This window comes from Antechinus flavipes, chromosome 1 (genome assembly GCF_016432865.1).
Source record: "Antechinus flavipes isolate AdamAnt ecotype Samford, QLD, Australia chromosome 1, AdamAnt_v2, whole genome shotgun sequence".
NCBI lineage: Eukaryota > Metazoa > Chordata > Mammalia > Dasyuromorphia > Dasyuridae > Antechinus > Antechinus flavipes.
The window spans coordinates 506950755-506971724 of record NC_067398.1 but is presented as its reverse complement, the minus strand read 5'-3'; the positions used below and the strand labels follow the sequence as shown (position 1 = coordinate 506971724).

At 32.4% G+C, this 20970-nt stretch overlaps 1 protein-coding gene across 6 annotated transcripts in view; it reads right to left on the bottom strand.

Moving 5' to 3' along the window:
• PTPRM (protein tyrosine phosphatase receptor type M) overlaps positions 1-20970 on the bottom strand; it is a 966854-nt gene that overhangs the window by 215229 nt on the left and 730655 nt on the right. The window lies entirely within an intron of this gene.

The following is a 20970-nucleotide window of genomic DNA, read 5'->3' as shown; positions in this document are numbered from 1 at the left end:
GCCTCAGACACACTTCCTAGATGTGTGACTGACCCTGGGCAAGTCACTTAACCCCAATGTGAATAGAGACTGTTTCATTCATCTTACTTGTATCCTCAATGTCTTGAACAGTACTTGACACATACTATATATATATGTAATTGACTAATAAATGATGTTTGAATGTGAAAAATGTGAACATACATCTACATTTCACGTAGAATGCATGTATATTTACTGATAAGAGATCAGGCTTGAAAAAATTCAATAAATGTCCAATTTGACAAATATATATTAAGTGACAATTTGTAACAAATGAAATACCTGTAAAAATGCCTGATACACAATAAACACTTTAAACATAAATGTTTACTCCTTCCCTTCCTCCCCATTGTATTAAGTATACTACAATATTATTTACATAAACATATATGTGATATAGATAGATAGATATAGATATAGATATAAAATACACACATAGACTATGAAATAATGTTTTATATTTTCCATATAGACACATACATTAAAGGTCAAAAATATTAAAAACTAAAAAACAATCATTCCATTTAGCATTTAAGTACCTGTTGTTTGTAAGATTTAGAAAGAGTTAAATTCTATAGCAATCCCAACTGACCAAAAATACAAGATACATTTATGCTTTGGAATCAGTCATGTCCTCAATTATTTTAAAAAGTTAGCCAAACTCTGATCACCTGTGTGTCTATTTATAAGAATTTGTAATCAATTCAACTTATTTTAACCTAACTAGTCATTCAATAAGAATGTTTTAAATGAATTATATTAGGCAACAAGAGATATTAAAATGTATAACATTTATCTAATCCTAAATAGATTTTTGGTAATTGAAGCTTACATAATCACCAATAGTTTATATAACATAAAATAATGTAATAAAATTATTTTATATATTTCCACATGTTTTAGGTATAAGCTAGTTTTTAATCAGCTCAGAGAAAGAAAAAAGATTAAGTAATAACTAAATAGATAAGGTAGAAAATTTACCCTGCTGACTATATGAAACCTCAAAAGATTTAATTTTTTAAATTTTATATCAAATTTCTGTTACATAAAATGTAGAGAATTGTTGCAAATACATAGGAACATAAGAACATTTCCCCAGTAAATAAATGGCTTGAGGCTAAGAACAGAAAGTGTTTGTTTAAAATACAAGTAAATTATCAGCAACTATATTAAAGGATGCTCCAAATCACTGTTAATAAGGAAAATGCAACTTAAAAAAACTCTTAGATTTTCCTTCATTGTCATTGGATTGACAAAAAAGATATGTGTGGTTCATGTTTTTAGTGTCAGTTTTCCAAAACCAAATCATAAAATCTTTCTTTATCTTCTTTTTCAATCATCATTGGAAGATGGAGAATGAAATTCAAGGCTTGGATAGTCCTGCCAGTTATATAAAGAGGGAGCACTATGTTTAGTTCTTCAGCTAGTTTCAAAGTATACATTTTATGTTGGTTTCTACCTTGGCCAGCTCCATGGAAAGCCATTCCTAAAATAACTTCCATGGGAATACTGAAGGAGGAAATGGGCTGAGATTATTGCCTTCCTAGTCTCATAAATGGTCAACTTTTGTTTATATGCTTCTATTTCTTTTTACCTGATTTACAAGATAGTTTTCTTCTCTCTTCTCTCTCCATAAATTCTCCTTTTTATTTTCCATTAGAACCATATGTAATATCAGAAAACTTCTTCTCCCCCTCATTCTCTTGCTTTTAGATTTTTAACTTTAAAATTTAGGCAGTTAGATCCAGAAAGAAGCTGTGGGACTGAATGTGGAGCACAACATAGTATTTTCACCGATTTGTTGTGATCTTCTTGTTTTTTGTTTTCTTTCTCATTTTTCCCCTTTTTGATCTGATTTTTTCTTGTGTAGCATACTAATTGTGGAAATATGTGTAGAAGAATTGTAATTGTTCAAAATATACTGAATTACTTGCTATCTAGAAGAGGGGATAGGAGAAAGGGAGGGGAAAAATAGGGAATAAAAGGTTTTACAAGGGTGAATGTTGGAACCTACCTTTGCATATATTTTGAAAATAAAAAGCTATTATTTAATAAAAAATTAGGCAGTTAGGTCTATCATTTTTTTCTTTCCCAATTATAAAAGAGGTTCTATTGGAATTGATGCTTTTCATTTCTAATATCCCCCTGTGAGCACTAATGACAATGATCCCAAGTCAAAGAGTTAAGGTAGATCTCTTGCCATGTTAAGATAAGAGTTCTGTGAACTCATTCTTAGTAAGGATATTTCCTCCTCCATACAAAATCAATCAAATAAGAAACTTACAGCTTTAAATATATAACATGCATTTGATAGATCTGAGATTTCATGAATGTGGTTGCTCTTTTTAGTGACACACTTTGCAAGTGATTCACCCCTTTTTATTCCATATGATTTTTGTTGATCTTCACTAGTAGGATCTCTAGGGTTCACACAACACGTGACAGATCTTCCTATAAATTTTCTGATATTAACTGGACATTAATAAAAGACAAAGCTCATCTATAATTACAATGCCAATTACTTCCTTTATAATCTAGCTCATAAGTTATCATCAAAAAGATTTTTAAATTAATTATTTGCCTGCTCCAATATAGTTTTTAATGTCAAATTGCTATTATTTTTTCAATTTTTACTCCTCCCTCATACATTCTATACATAAGCCTAACTGGCTTCTATTTGCTGTTCCTCACATATAGCATTCCATGCACAGCCTCCATAGTTTGCATGTGCTTTTTGTCTCCAAAGCCTAGAATATTCTCTCCCCTTATCTATATTCTTAGAATTCTTAGCTTCCTCTAAGGCTCAGTTAAAATCCTAGCTTCTTCAGGAGACCTTTTCTGATTTCCCTAGCGGTTACTATCCCCCATCCCCACAAATCACTGTGTTTATATACATATAAATGACATGTAAGCATGTCATTTCGTTTATATCCAGTAAAGTATAAGCTTTTTAAGGACAGGGAGTATGTGGCTATTTTATTTTGCATCCCTGGTACCTATCACAGTGCCTTGCATATATAGCAAGTGTTTAATAAATACTAGTTACCTTATATAAATATTCTCAAATAATTTCACACGGTTATGTTTTGGATATCTCTAGCTATATGTCAAATACCTTAAAAGCAGATATTTTATTCTGCTTTCCCCATGGGCATCTAGGCCCATATTATCCATGCAGTTGATGTTTAATAAATAATTCTTAAGTAAATTAATGACTAATGAGCATGTTAGGAAACTACAAAGGGCAGGTCTTTCAATATATTCCTATCATCTTGCTTGCTTTGAGAGTTCTTTATTCTTATTTTTTCCTAAACCAAGATATTCCCTTGGGCTGAAAGAATTCAAAAACCCTTGATCCTACTACTATAAATGACTCAGGAATATTAAATCAAGAATTGAGGTCTGAGAATAGCAAAAGATGAATCGTTATGGATTTACCCATGTCATTCTTTTTTGGGGTATCTTATTTTAGATCTTTGTTTTGTTGGTAGTAAAGAACAGATGCTACTCTCAGAAAGAGAATGTTAATTTATTGCTAGAAAATAACTAATTTAGTGGAACATATGCTAACTTACTAGAATACAAACTTTGGCATGTGTGTGTATATGTGTGTGTGTGTGTGTGTGTGTGTGTGTGTGTTGTGGTGTGTATAAAGAAAAAAAATCAGCGCTAAAACAATTTTTACAGAGATTTATCAATGAGATCTTTTGCCTTTCAATAAAATCACTAAACCAAATTTAAGCTAAATGTTAGATTCAGGACTTTCTCCCCTAGAAAGTTGGCATCCTCGTGATTCTTTTTGGGAGAAGGCAACTCCTAAAACCATCTTCTTTAAAAATAAATGAAGTGTTTTGAAATTATGTTTAGATCTTTGCAAATGGTTTTCCTATGTTTCAATATTGCATTGCTAAGCATTACTTGCATGAATCTTATATCATATTTCACAGATCTAAACTGGGAAATTAAATTTTGTATTTGAATTTTCTTTTCTTTTTATTTAAATTTTTATTTATTTATTTATTTTTGCTGAGGCAGTTGGGGTTAAGTGACTTGCCCAGGATCACACAGTTAGGAAGTGTTAAGTGTCTAAGGCCAGATTTGAACTCAGATCCCTCTGATTTCAGGGTTAGTGCTCTATCCACTGTGCCACTTAGTTGCTCCTAGATTTGGATTTTCTTTAAGAAAAAGCTGAAATTTAATTTACATGAAAATTGATCAAAAGCATTTATTAAGCACCTATTCTGGGTCAAGCACACTGTGTTAAAAACTGGGTTTTTCAAAAAAGGCAAAAAATAGTCTAATAGAAGAGGTAAAATGAAACAACTATGTACTAGCAAGATACACACAATACAAAATGGTGATAACCATCAGAGTAAAGACACTAGCATTAACAGGGATTAAAAAAAAAAAAAACTTCTTTTAGAAAGCAAAATTTTAAAGAGTTCAGGGAGCAAAAATGATAAAGGATAGTATACCAGGCATAGGGGAGAGTCAGTAAAAATGCCTGGAGCTGGGAGATTGAGTATTTTCTACAAGAAACATGAAGGAGTCCAGTATCATTAGATCATAGAATATATGGAGAAAAATAAGGTATAAGAAAACTTGAAAGATAGGGGGGAAACAAGTTATACAGATGTTTAAAAATTAAACAGGGGGTTTTATATTTCATCCTGGAGATGGTAGAGTCATTGGAGTTATCGAATAGGAGGGTGATATGGTCAAGTCTGTAGTTTGGGAAGATCAATTTGACAACTGAATGGAAGATAGACTTTCATGGGAAGAAATTTGAGGTAGGGATTCTCTAGATGTCAGGTGAGAGGGATTGAACCAGTGTGATGGCAATGCTAGAGGTGAGATAAAGGTATATATATATATAAGAGATGTTACAAAGGTATAAACAACATTTGGAGACAGCTAGATATAGGGGATGAGAGAGAATGATAAGGTAAGAATGACATCTTAGTTGTGAGCCTGGGTGATAGGAAGGGTGGTGGTACCCTCCAACTAACAGGAAATTTAGGAAGATTAGGCTTAAGAGGAAGTATGAGTTCAGTCCTGAATAGGTTGTATTTAAGTTGTTTCGGACACATCCAATTTGAAATGTGCAACAGGAAGTTGGAGATGAGGTTAAAAGAGAAATTAAGACTAGAGAAGTAGATCTGAAAATCTGTTTATTAAAATAAAAATTGAATCCAATGAAAATAATGAGATCATAACATAGTTTAGAGGGAAAAGAGAAGGGGGTCCAGGATAATAATAGCTAGCATTCATTTTGCACTTGGAGGTTGGCAAAATGTTTTATATATGTTAATTCACTTGTTCTTGACAAAATTCCTTTGAACATATTCTTTGATCAGGTACTGTTAAAAAAATATTTCTAAACCTGTATTATCCTATATTCTAATTCTAGGTGGTACAATGTTTAGCACTTAGCCTTAAGTCAGGAAGATTCATGACTTTTATTTCAAATTTGGCCTCATACTTGCTAGTTGTGTGATTTTGGCTAAGTCATTTAACCCTGTTTGCCTCAATTCCTCATCTGAAAAAAATGAGCTGGTGAAGGAAATAGTAAACTGCTCCAATATCTAAAACACAACTAAAATGACTGAACAGCAACAACAATGACAAATTCTTTGAAACTTTGTATTCTATTAATTTTGACAATTCTATTCTGAAAATTACATTAATTCTGACAATTTTAATAACTAGAGTATCCAATTCACTAAGCATGTTAAATTATAGAAAATTTAATGCAATACTAAAAATAAGCAAAGTAGAAATGTACTACTGTTTAAATTATAAAAGAAGAAAAACCAGGATGCAGAATTAATTTAATTCTACTAATATATATAAAACATCAATCATCTGATAGGTACTATGCCAGGCACCATCCTCCATTAGGGATTGAAGGTTCATTGGCTAATTCACTATCTTGTGGATTATTGACTTTATAGTTTAGCCCATTGGTCCCATGATGCTTTCTTTGCTAAAGTAGAAAGAATGGTGACAATTGCTAAGATGTTACCATGTCATGCTTGTCAGGGTACTCTGTTGCCTCTCTATAAGAAGTTGCTATACATTAGGTAAATTAATTAAAAATTAGATAATTTATTAATCAGTTGATTCTTTTTCTGATAACTTGAACCTCTCCTCCACTTGTAATCTCACTCCCATATTTTATCATGGTATAGACCTGATCTTCAGATCTTAAAGGTTTTATCACCAGAAAACAATCTTAGTCAAGTTTTATTCCAGTCTGGAAAAGCTTCAAATGACAGACTCATGTCTGAAAACCAGTCTACCTAAGTTCCAAAAGTTTTATTTGAAAGTTGGCTGCACACTGTGATGATTTTTAGAGCTATTGCAATTTACTGAGATGCTGATGTGCAAGGGTTACTAGTTCTGCCTTGGGAAAAGAAGTCCCCAAAGTCAGGAAACCATGGATCCTTGAAAAATGGAAATCACTTGACCCTTTAAAAATTCATAGCACAACCTGGGAGGAAAATTCCTGCATTAACCCAAGATAAACTTCATTGTTACTGGTCCTCATTATCTCTCTATTCACCAACTTCCTTCACCTGCTCCAATTTATACTTACTTTTCTTGAGAAATTCCTTGGGAGCTTTATTTCTTACCTGATTATCTCTCTCTTTCTCTTATTTCTAAACCCGCATACTACTGGAGGGCAAGAACTTTTGTAGCTATATATCATATTTCATGTTCTGCCTATCCAACTGTATAGTATATAAATGACCAATAAATGGACAATCATCATCCTGATCTTTTGTATGCATGTCCTGCTGGGTCCCTGCCTGACAGAAATAGCTGCCATCAGGGAAATAACTTAGAGCCCCTGTATTCACATAATCCAATCTGCCAAGCCTGCTGAAGATTTTAAACAATAAAAATGCAATTGGTAGAAATAATAAATGCATCTTTAGTGATATTTTGTTTAGTTTTATTTCTTCCAGCAAGACAATATGAATCTAGAGGGGCTAAGACACACAGAGAGAGCATAGAAAGCCCAACACTGGTAAAATTTGTGATAAGGCAAAATGGGAATAAAACAACATTAGTGATAGTGGGTCCCTGCTCACAGTCAGTTTATGTGGCTGAATTCCACATATTTATATTATATTGAAATTTAATGGTCTCAAAAATGTTATTTTGCAGCCACACTAAATTGGTATACTGGTGACATGCTAACCAAGACCATACACAGCAGAGCAGGAAGAAAATTTTAAATGCATATCATTTTGGAACATAGTTTTCTACATTCTACTGATGAGGTTTGTTAAGCTTTTTGAATATTCTAAGTTTGCCAGGGGAACACTTGTCCAACAAAATAAGTGTGAGCAAAGTAGCTGCTAAGGGAGGAAGGAGGGAAAAGGAAAGCCTAGATAACTCTTGAGAGGTCTGTACTCAAGTTATGGTACATGAGATTTATTTTGAAACATGAGTAGCTCCCATGGTGTCCCATGTATTGTGTACCCCATGAAAATAAAAAAGAAATCACTGGTAGAGCACACAACAGCTATTAAAATCAAAGATTTCTTTTAAAAGTAGTCTCTAAGTCTCTCATTTCCCCATTTTTGTTGTTGAGTCATGTCCAATATGACCCTTTGTGACCCCATTTTTTTTTTTTTGATAAAAATTCTGAAGTGTTTTGCTATTTCTTTCTCCAGATCATTTTACAGATGAGGAAACAGAGGCAAATAGGGTTGTCACTTTTCTAGAGTCACACAGCTAGTAAGTGTCTGAGATCAGATCTGAACTCATGAAGATGAGTCTTCTATTTACGGTGTCACCTACTTATAATAGGCCCTCACTTATAATAAACTAAAAGGAATTTTACTTTTGATAGAAAAATTTGATAATATACAAGAGGCCTTTCACACTGATAAAGTCTTCTATGGACATCTAGCCCAACTCATACCTATAGACTTAAAAATAATTTCTATCAAGCACCTGCCATGGTACAATGTTGAGATTATCTCTTTAGAAGTTTATAATTTAGCCAGAGGAAAAAAGATACCTATATTAATAGAGGAATAAGCAAAATGAGTATATATTAAGTAAAAATTTTGGTTAGGTTAGGAGGGAGGCAAAAACCAGCTGAAAAGATGTGTGATGGTGATATGGAGAAGGTAGTATCTGAACTAAGCCCGAAGAGGGAGAGATGAGGGGAGAATGAATTCTAGGAATGGAGAAGAGTTAATGCAAAGACACAAAAATGGCAAATGGAATGTCAGATAGGAGAAACAGTAAGAGTATCCATTTGTCCAGACACAATAATAGTGAGCAATGTGGAAAAGAGCTGGAAAGGCAGGTTGAGGCCATAGGGATTTAAATATCAGACAAAAAAACTTAAATTTGATCTTCAAAGTAATAGGAAGTTACTAGAGTTTATTGAGTAGAGGAGTGATAAACGACAGAACTGTGTTTTAGGAAAATCATTTTGGAAGTTCTATGGAGGATAGATTGAAATAAGAAGAGACTTGAGGTAGGGGGCAAAGCAGGAAGATGTTGTAATAATCTAGACAAGAAATAATAAAGGCTTGAACAAGGCTAATGACTATGAGAGTTGAGAGAAGGTGGGTGCAAGGCTGTCTTTGAATTTCTGGGGTTTTAGCCCAATGTCTATCGTATTGTACATACTTAATAATTACTTCTTGTTGCTGGGTCCATGACATAGCAAGGGTCTAGATGGAAATTTAAGAGATCTGGACTGTTCTTTCTAAATAGGACACCATAATACTATGAAGACTTGGTGATGTGTTCACTGTATTAAGTGCATACACAAACTGGGTCATGCTCCAATTTGAATTTATTTGTTTTAGTGGGTTTTCTAGGATCACAAAACAATAATAATTTTCACCCTTTTGAGAAATTGGAGGCAAATTAGTACTTGAGTACAGAAAATACTGGAAGATATACATATTCTTATGTTGATGTATATAAATATGTGTGGTATATGTATATATCTATATTTATCTAGATATGGATATATGTCATGTTTATGTGTGTTTATGTACATATACACACATATAATTGCATATATGTATATATAGATATATACCTACAAATTATATATATAGGAACATGTGTATATTTATATGTATAAATACACATAGGTATACTTATTTACCTTTCTTTCTCCTAGTATTATTTCTATTCTCCTCTTTAATTTTATTATTTTGTTTTTAAAATTTTTTCTCCATCTTAAAAATTCTGTAACTATAGCAACCTCCAATCATTTTTATTCAATCTATTGTGTTCTTCAGCATTATTTTTTTTTTTTGTATTTTTTTGTATAAAACACAGCTACTCTTGGTAAGCTTCCCAGAAAGCAAACACAAGCTGTTTTACAAGAGGAGCTAGTGTCTAGTATCCAACAAAGATACAAATACTACCGAGACAGCATTAGTACAATAGAAGAGAGAGGGAGAGAATCTTTTTTTTATATTTTATTCTCCTTCTCTATCTTTCTCTCTCTCTCCCTCTCTCTCTCTCCTTCCCTCTTTCTCTCTCTTTTCTCTCTTTGTCTCTCTTGGTCTCTGTCTATATGTGTATGTGTGTTTCTTATTTCAAGAAGTCTTCTGATTCAATCTATCATGGATCCTCTTCTTTCAAGATTCAACTAAGGAACAGCTTCCACTGTGAAAGTTTCCCTTATCCTCACCCCATTTGTCAATGATTTTTCTCTCTTCATTTAATCATATACTGTATAAGTGTATTTTCACGGTGGAAAGTAAGTTTCTTGAGAATAGAGATTGTTTCATTTGGGGGTTTGTATCCCTTGTACCTAATATGGTACTTTGCACATAGTAGGAGTTTAATCAGTGTTTGCTAAATTGAAATGATATACTAATTTGTAAAAATTCTAATTAAGATCCAAATCCAGCTATCAATCCACTTTACAATGGTAGTTCTCTTGCAATGTCATCTACTTCCCTTGTTGTGGAAATGGATCAAAAAGCTAAAGCCCCCCAAAATTAAACAACTTCCAGCTTCTTAGAGTCAGAGGTAAAATTTGATCTGACAATAATATGGAAAAAGTCTAGAAAGGAACACTGAAGCCTGGTAGTAGACTCTAGCTGATGTATCTCAGCCTAGAGGCATTAGGGAACCACAGAAGGCTTTTGAATAGGGAAGTAACATGGTCAAACTTGTATTTTAAGAGAATAATTTTAACTTTTGTATAGTTAATATATTAAAGAAAGGTGACATAGGAAACAGGGAGAACAATTAACATACCTAATGTGAGGTATAAATCACTTATGCTCTCAATTTCCTCATCTGTTAAATGAAGATATTTGTATTACCTAACTCACTTGAGAATTGCGATAAAAGTATTTTTACATCTTCTCATGAAATGTAATGTGAGTTGTTTTGTTATGAAACAATGTGGCACAGTTGGTACTAGGTTGGCTGTGGAGTCAGGAAAGTCAAGGTTTATATCCTGCATCAGTCACACTGATGATGTGTTTATTTATCCTTTTCTTACATGAGGAGTTAACACCATTGTTATGATAAGTTCAGAACTGTACCCTGCCCTCTCCAATCCTCTAAAAGTTATTGTAAGATTTTCTTATTTATTGCCAAGCCAAAAATTCACATTTTCCCTAATTCATGCCATGGGTCAACTGGGAAGCTCCTGAAAATGTGTTAAGATTCTAAATGGGTGGTTTTGGTCCAGAATGTCTGTTGTCAATACCTGTTAATAGGGGAAAAGAGAGGCCTTGATAATAATGTAAATTAGTCTATTCTAGCCTTCAAAGGGCCCAGAGCTGGGATTCAGGAAATTCTGTCTAGCAAGAATTCTTGTCTTATTTTATTTATTTTAAATTTAAATTAAATTATTATTCATAATTTAACCATCAAATGAAATGAGCATTTCTACATCTTCTAAATAATGGAAAAGGATTGTATATAACTATAAATCTTCATTGCACAGAACCTGCTTTTAAAAAAAAATTTAAGCAAATAATAAATTTTACTTGTCTTGTTTTAGGAAAAAGACATCTCTTCACAGCCTTGTAAAGGCTGAGAAAAATCCATTGTATCACTCTCTTGAAAGAGAATGGATACAGTGTAGACTTCAACAACTTCAGGAAAATACTTATTTAGTGTGTTATAATGAAAACCAGAGAAGGTGATAAGACTTTTGAGTATCATAGATTGCAGTGCTGGTGGGGTTGTAAACTGATTCAACCATTCTGGAAAATGAAATACCTATCTTTCTTTCTCTTTCTTTCTTCTCTTTTTCTTCTATTTCTACTTTCTTCCCTCTCTCTTTCTCTTCCTCCCTTCCTTCCTTTTTTCCTTCCTTCCTCCCTTCTTTTTTTTTCTTTCCTCGCTCCCTCCCTCCCTTTCTTCTTTTTGCTTTTGGTTAATATGGAACCTTTTTTGCAATACTTCATGGAGATAATAGGTATCATTTTTCTTGCTTGATGGATGAGGAAAGGGAATAGAGGGAGAAAAAATAAAAATAATTTAAGGGGAGAGAAGAAAAAAAAGAATGCAATGTAGTTTAGAAATAGCATATATTTTGGAGTTAGAAGATCTTGTTTCACATCCTAGATTTGATATTTCCTTACTGATTACTACTGGGTAAGTCATTTAACTTTTTCATTTCAAGTATACACTGTGAAATGAAAAGACTTTGTAAGAATAGGGATAATCGTACATGATCTATATGGAAGGGAAATTACTTGTGCTATTTTGAGTAACTACAGATTCATTAAATGAGAGAGCAAAATATAAGTTTTTAAAAAGACACAGACGTTTTGAATAAAATTTCAAGGAATAGTAAGGAAAATCTTGAGAACTCAGACAATTATGAAACTTCTGCCTATGACATAGGAAGATTACATTAGTGGTATGTTTTTTTTGTTGTTGTTGTTTTTTGTATTTTTTGTTTTCCCTCTAGTGAAAAACAGGCACAACAAAATTTTTATGTTTATAGTAAGCAAGACATTAAAGGCTTCAGCCAAAATTCATCTTATTTTGTATTTCAGTACCCTTAGCAACAGCCATTCCCCATTTGAGAAAATCATCCCATTATCCACACCAACTCTAAGTGAGTAATGCTTTGTGTTGAAATTCCTCTGAGAACTTTAGCATCTGTAATTAACATGAATCTTAGTTTAATTATTTAAATTTTGTTTTTCCTTTTGCTTTTTCATAACAAAAATTATTAGTTTTATGAAAAATCAAGTATTATTTAGGGATACAAACAAAAGTTGGAGCCCTTATGTTTAAAAAGTGTATATATACATACTTATGTATGTATATGTATATGTATAGATACATGTGTATGTTTGAATGTACATAAAACACTGACCTACCTAGTGATAAGAAGTTACTTTATTTTCCCAAGACAAAACAAAATTTGTTTTTATTAGGTTCCTATTAAATCTTTGAATTATAAAATATAGTTAGGAATAAAATAAACTTTTCTTTTTGTCTAACATGTATTCAGGTTATTAGTTTATGAGCTCTCTGAGAGAAGGGACTGTCTTTTGTTTCTTTTTATATCCCCAAAGTTTATTATAATGTCTAGTACATAGTAGACACTTAATAAGAGTTTATTGACAAATTAATTATCCCAAAAATTTATCTCAGCTTAAATATCCCTACTGGAATGTGAAGTAATTACATTATTATTATTTTAATTCACACACTGTTCTTAAATCACAACACTGAAGAATCATTTATAGCGTTAACGACAATTGTACTAAGATATAACAAAATGACACTCTTCAATGTTAGTAAAGGATAGGTAGTAGCTCATTTGTGCTATATGACTGACATCAATGATGTGTAAAAAAAGGGGGAGAAATAACTCTATTTATAGTGTTCATGACTATTATGAAAGATATCAGAACATAATAACATGAAAAAGATAAATGTGAAATCTAATCTAATAAACACTTATAAGTATGTACTTATGTATATGATACTTTCATCTCTCAATGAGCTTACATTCTACTGAGGAAATATGATATATACAGATTATGAATGCAGAATGATTTGAAGAAAGAAAAAGTGCTAATTATAAATCTATTTAAGATGTCTGACATTGAATAAGTGATTACTATGTACTTGGAAGTTAGAAATACAAAATATAAAATAATCCCTTCTCTTAAAGGAGCTTATATTTTATCAGGAAATCTATCTTGAATAAAATTGAGTAGGAAGGAGAGATTATCTATAGTCTATTTAGGAAATTATGCATATTTCCAACAATCCTAAATTGCTCAATGTACAAAATTCATGGGATTATATTATTGATAACTAGAATGAGGGATATGCTAGAGCCATCTCATACTGTGTGATTATTTGCACTTTGAAAATCAGCAAATGCTATGAATTAGAGCTAGATTTATTATTTTGTTGATTGTCTAGACTTTGAAGAAAATGTTAATAATGGAGATTAAACTCAAAAGTATATAATTTGAAGTACTACAATTTTTTAAGGTTTCGTTTTTGCATTCACTTAAAACATTTAGAGTTTCAAATTTTCTCCTCCTTCCCATCCATTGTGAAGGTAGTCTGTATGATAACCATATGTGAAGTCATAAAAATCAAATTCCTATATTAGCCTATATAGCCATGGAAAAAAGCAAGAAAAATAAAATGAAAAACAATGTTTCAATATTCACTCAGTGTTTCACTGAGAACTAGTTTTTAAATATTATCAATATACTCCTTATCAAAAAGAATGAGAGACCATCATGTTCAACTCTTTAGCACCAATATTCTCTAGGTGATGCTATGTAGCAATGAATCATAAAATGTGGTCTCATAAGAATAAAAATTACAAAAGACAATAACAAGATAGTTATTGTAAAGTATCACTAGTGACCACTTGTTATAATAAGGAGAATAAAATAAATCACCAAGGACATATTTAACCTGGGGAAAATGTGCAAGAATTAGAAAAAACTTATATATCCTTGGAATGCTAATATAATGAAAGAAATGCCACACTGAAAGGATTACAGAAATCTATAGGCAATGATGCATAGGAGGAGCAGGTGTGAAGAGGTTGGAGTCTGAAAAGGTAGAAAGACTTCTCACCCTGAGGGGAGCATAGATCCATCTAAGTAGGTGAATTTTAGTGTACACCAGAGAGCAAGACATTAGTAAAACCTTTGAATTACATGTATTGCGCAGGAAAAGAATTTGAAAGAAGTCCTCAGTGGAACCACCTGATGTGTAAGACCCAGAGGCATTCAGAGTTCTGTGTAGTCTGGAAGCCTTCTAATGAAATGTATCAAATCCTTAGTACTGTTATATGATTCCTTTTAAGAAACAGTCTCAGAATCAGGATCCTAGCATGAAATACCCTTTTTAAAATGTGCGTGTTAAGTTTAAAATGTGCAAAATATTAATGCAGTGCATAACACTTCTCAGAAAAGAACTTATAAATTCACAAATGTGATTTTATATACCTTTATAGTTAAAGAGTTGTAAAAGAAGTGTTATTGTCCATATTTTACAAAAGACAACAAACTGAGGTATTAAAAAAATCTTGTGTCTCACAAAGGATTGGCAGCCTAGAACAGGAATTCAAGTTTCTCTTCTCATAAGTCAGCTCTCCCAATACTTGTATCACTGTTTAAAAGCTGATTACAACCTAATAGAATTTCTTAGAAATCCAATAGTCACTATAAACCACAATTTTGATAGATGAATCATAAGTATGGATATTTCTAAATATTCCTTAAAATAATTACATTTAAAATTAGCACGATCAGAAAGGAGATAGTATCTGTCTAAAATCTGTCTTTTCTTCTTAGTCCAAAGTATTTAAAATATAATTGGAGAATTTCTGCCAAATCCATAATACCCACAGATTCATTCATTCATTCCTCATTCATATAATTCCTCATATAAGGAATACCTTCATTTTCATTGAAACTGACTATAGCTTTAGGTTAATACTTAACTAAATTCAGAAAACATCTATTAAGTACCTACTGTGTACAAGGTCTAATGCTAAATGCCACATATACAAGATAAAAATAATGTGATCATGTAAGGTTCTGGTTGGTTTTCTGGAGGTCTCTGGACCAGTTTTTGTTTCAGCAAAGTAATCACCCTGAGGATAGCCAGGGATAAAGTCCAAATTATTATCTCCTTCACAGTCTAGTTTCCTTGCCTGGGGCCTGGGTTAGCTTTCTTGAGATCCTCTGGAATGTGTCTTGGTTTCTGTAGGGGAGGCAGGAGGACTACCACAAGGTGTCTGTCTTGAAGTCTATCTCAGTTCAAGAGCTTGTGCTCCAGCCTCCAGCCACCACAAGAGTGGGAGATGAAATGAATCTCTCTGGCTGAGTTTGTCCCAGCTTATATGCAGTTTACAGAGTATAAACCAATCATTATATCACTAGGAAACCATTATTTGTTGTAAGATTAAATCATTCATACTGAACTAAAGAACTATTAAGCACCATGCTAAACTAGATAACCATTGTCTCATCAATTCCACTGACTTAACACCTTATAAGAATCCTTTGTTTCAAATACAGAGTTCTGGCCCATAACATGATCATCCAATCAAAAGGCATTAATTAAGTACCTATTATGTGCCTGACATAGTAGGCACTGAGAACACAAATAATGAAACTCTGAAAGAACTTAATTTTATCAAAAGAGACTGGTACACATATAAGTCAATGCATAATAAAAATTAAGAAAGTAGAAAAGGGGTAAAGACTGGAACTATGGTATGGAGCCAAGATGGTGGAATAAAGTCAGGAAGCTGCTTGAGTTCTTCCAATTTCCTTGGAAAACTACATGAAAGCAAGCCTCTGAACAGAGTTTGATGGAATCAAACCATGCTCCAACTTAAGGTAGACTGAAAAAAACTTTGAGAAAGTTGTAAGAAAGAAAGGAGTGAAAAGGATGTTCAGCTCAGATCAGACAGACTCTGGGAAAGCTAATGAGAGGGTCTTAATCACAGTAAATCAGCAACTAAGACCCTATCTTGGCTCAATAGAAGAGCGAATAAGTGGGGCAGCTTCCAGTCCCAGCTCAGAAGGTAAATTCTGGGAAACTGGGCGGTTTCCTGGAAAGAGCAGTCAAGCAACCCCATACAAACACAAGGGATCCCTGTACTCAAAGCCAAGCTCCAAGCTGCACAGGAAGCACCTTTTCCCCAGAAGCAGAGGTCCACATTAAAAGTAAAAAAAAAAAAAAAAAAGGAAATATCAAAAGAAAAGGAAAGAAAATGAGCTAGAAACAGAAAAGAACCTTGAACATAGAAAGCTACTATGGTGACAGGGAAAATCCAAATGCCAACTCAAACAAGGATAAAATGTGCTGAAAACAAATCTCCAAGAGTTATATGAATAGGAATCAAGCCCAAAGAGGCTTCTTAGAAATGCTCATAAAAGACTTCAAGAGACAAATAAGAGAGGTAGAAGAAAAAAAAAATGAGAAAAAAAATGAGAGGCATGCATGAGAGAATCAACAGTTTGGAAAAGGAAGACTGAACCTATTATTTTATTGATATAGGAAACTTTTGGTGACAGAATTCCCTGAATCAAAGCAGACTGTCATCATCTTTGCAACTTTCAGTATTACAGTATTAAGTGTATTTAAGATATTTATTTGCCTAAGACCACTTTCAGGCAGTATGTATTAGAAATGCAAATTCATGTTATAGATTTTGGCTACAAGGCTAGCTTTCTATCAATTATGCCATGCTACTATAAAAAAGGTGGTTGGGAATAGAGTCCTAACAGGATGGGGGGAGGGTGGGGGGCGCGGGTGGAATAAGGAAAGGCTCATGTACAAAGTGATGTTTGCACTGCATACCGAAGCTAAAAAAAGAAGCATATGAGGCAGTTTATGAAGAAATGTTTTTTAGGTATGAAAGAAAGACAGTTTCAAGGCATGGAGGGATCCTCTGTGTGTCAGAGTGGTTGATCTGACTAGATTATAGAAAATGGGAATGATAATCACATAGAATGAGATTGGAAAGATAGGTTGATAACAAATTCAGGAACTGTATGAACACAATTACGAAACATTTCTCACACAAATAAAGTTGGATGTAAACAATTGGAAAAATATCGATTGTTCATGAGTAGATTGTGTTAATATAAGAAAAATGACAATTCTGCCTAAATTGGTCTAATTCTTCAGTGCGATACCAATCAAAGTGCCAAAACATTATTGTATAGAACTAGAAAAAAGAATAACAAAATTCACCTGAAAGAACAAAAGATCAAAAAATCAAGAGAATTAATGAAAAAAAAATATATATATACAAAGGATGGTGGCTTACCAGTACCAGAACTAAAACTATTATAAAGCAGCAGTCATCAAAACCATTTGATATTGGCTAAGGAATAGAGTGGTGGATCAGTGGAAAATTAGATACACATGACACTATAACCAAAGTATACAATAATCTAGTATTTGATAAACCCTCAAACTCCAACTTCTGGGATAAGAATTCACTATTTCACAAAAATTGCTGGGGAAACTGGAAAATAATATGTCAGAAACTTGGAACAGGCCTACATCCCACACCCCATATGAAAATAAAGTCAAAATAGGTATATGATTTGGTCATAAAGGGTGATGTGATAAACAAATTAGGAGAGCAAAAGATAGTTTTCCTATCAGATCTTTGGAGTAGGGATGAATTTATGACCAAAGAATTAGAGAACATCATGAAAGGCAAAATGGATAATTTTGATTATATTAAATTAAAAAAGTTTTGCATAAACAAAACCAACAGAAACAGGATTAAAAGGGAAGTACAGAGTTGGGAAAAAATTTATAGCTAATGTCTTCAATAAAGGTCTCATTTCTAAAATATATCAAGAATTGTGTCAATATAAGAATACAAGTCATTCACCAATGACAAATGATCAAAGAATATGAACAGAAAAATTTCAGATGGCACAATTAAAGCCATCTATAGTCAGGAAAAAATGCTCCAAATCAATACTGATTAAATAAATTCAAATGAAAACCACTCAGGTAACCACCTCATACCTCTCAGATCGCTAAGATGACAGGAAAAGATAATAGTACATGTTGGAGAGGATGTGGGAAAAATGGGGCATTAATATATTGTTGGTGGAACTGTGAAGGAATCCAACCATTCTGTTAAACAATTTGGAACTATATTTAAATAAATCTTTGATCCAGCAGTGTCACTACTAGGTCTGTATCCCAAGGAAATAATAAAAGAGGGAAAGGGTCCCATATGTGCAAAAATATTTGTAGCAACTCTTTTTGTGGTAGCAAAGAATTGGGAAATAAGTAGATGTTCCTCAATTGGGAAATGGCTGAATAAATTGTGATATATGAAGGTAAGGGTATATTATTGTTCTATAAAAAATGATGAACAAACTGATTTTAGAAAGGCCTGAAAGATTTACATGAACTGATGTAAAGTGAAATAAGCAGAACCAGGAATATATTATATAGTAATAGCAAGAATGTGCTATGATCAACTGTGAAAGACTTGGTTCTTCTCAATGGTTCAGTGATCCAAGGAATGTCATTTGTATGCAGAAAAAGATCTATGGATATTGAATGTAAATCAACACATGATATGTTGGCTTCTTTTTTCTGTTTTTTTCTCTCCCATGGTTTTTCTCTCCCAATTTATGTTCTGATTTTTCTCTCCTGACATGATTCATAAAACAATGTGCATTAAAAATAAAATACAAAATTATAGTAATTATGCCAGTAATTTAAAATGAGTAAGCAATAGCCACAATAAAATTATTGTTTCACATCAAAAAAAAAAAAAAAAAAAAAAAAGAAAGATAAATTGGGGTTAGTCATAAATATCTTCAAAAGCTAAACAGAAGAATTTATATGTTTAATATAGAGGGAATTGAAAGTTGTTGGACTATAATTAGAGAAGTGATATGATGAAATCTTCAATTAAGGAAAATTAATTTTGTGGTTGTATATAGATGAACTGAAGTATGGAAAAATGAATCAAGATCATGTTAGCAATAATCTAGACATTAGACAATAAAAGTCTCAACTAAAAAAGTATCCATTTGGGGACAGAGAAGGGATTGGATGCAAAAGATGTTCTCAAAATGGCTAGATTGAAATGAATTAATGTAGAAAAATCAAAATGGAAAGATTTGGCAAATGATGAGACAGCGATAAAGAGATAACGAGGCATTTGGAATAAAGAAGAAATTATAAACTTCGAAGTCTGAAATAATATTGATGCTTTCAAAAGAAATAGGGAAATTTGGAAGAGGGTTGGTTTTCAGAGAAAATTAAATTGTGCTTTGTGCATTTTAAGTAGAAGATAGCTCCTAAGCTTCTAATTTCAGATGTCTGAAAGTCAATGAAGTTCCAGACTACAAGGAATGTATATTCTCTTGGAATGTGTAGAGAAGTAGAAATACAACACATACAAAGAAAAATTATAAAAAATGGAGTGTTGTATATGATTCAAATGAAGAAATTAAACAAAGAGGGGTTAAATAAATTGTCTAAGGTAACAAAGGGCTTTCAACTCAATTCTTTATACTATACGTTTCTGAATGACACTTCCAGCCCGCTTATAAATCAGTCTACAAACATTACAGATAAAGTTGCCTTCAAGTTTTTTTTTTTTTTAATCTACTTAGACTTTTTTTTTCACTCATTTCTTTTAAATGGTTATTTATAGAAAGACAAACTTAAATGTGTATAGGTCACAAAATAGTACTGAAATACTTCATCCAAATACGTAGCTAAGTAATTATCACAAAAATGGAGTTTTTGGAAAAAAAAAAAAGAAATATTTTAAAATAATTTAGCCTTTAATCATAAAAGAGTCGCTTTCTCCTTAATCTCATTTTCTAACCCTTATTCCCCCTCTCCCTTTTTATTTTCCTGAAGAATTAAAAGATTCTAATGAAGAAAGACACTAGAGTCCTCCTTAGGTGATATTTGTGTGATTCTTGGTGCCAGACAACATAGACATGAAAGGAATTCCTTGAAATTTAAGACAGACTTTCAAATTATGTTCTTTCAACTAATTAGTATCTTGAAAAAAAATTGGGTTTAATCATTCAAAAAAGCTGGCTGCTTATGCTTATCAGGGAGCTGTTGATGGAAAGCAGAGCCTACAACTTGCAAGGGATATGTCCTCAGCAGGCTCCCAGGTCTCTTTTGATTTTCTGCAACTCAGAAGTAAAATTTTTCTTACAACTAATACAAACACAATTAAATATTCTGCATCATGCAATGATGTTCCGCACTTCAAACACATCAAATGGATGGGAGAGAACAAATAGTATATAAGAAATATTGTGATAACTGTGCAGGCATATGACACAAAGCTAGCTACATTCTTTTCCTTAATTGTTCCAAAAGAACTTGATTTTCCAACTCTTTTTTCCATACTGATTTTTTCTAAACAATAAATGGATTCTGACATAAACACCCATTTCTTACATTGCATGCTAATGTTCATGAGCTGAAGCCTGAGCAATTTAAACAGTTAAATTTATTGAGGGGAAAGAAAACTATACATTACCCATCAACATCTTTTCTTCATTTGGAGACAGTACTCTTAACAATGAAACTTCTTTTCATTGCTCAATATGCAATGAGATGCTTTTTAGTTGGAAGAATCTACAAATCACAGCATCATAGTGAAAAAAATCTATATATTTTGTTGCATATATGATAATAAACTAAGAAAAGAATGCTATGAAAACACCATTTATAAACTGAAAATTACTAATATTTTACAAAGGTTACATTTTTTAATTAAAAACTTATTCTTAGTTGAGGATTCAGTACTACATAATAAGTGAAGAGTTTAAGTGACTTTCCCATGTAGAAAGTGTTGAAATGGGACTCAGACTCACTCTAAGTCCATTACCAATTATCTCCGTACTTCTCAAAAGAAGAGCTTACTTACACAGGATCATAGATTTAAAGCTGAAAGTGATATCC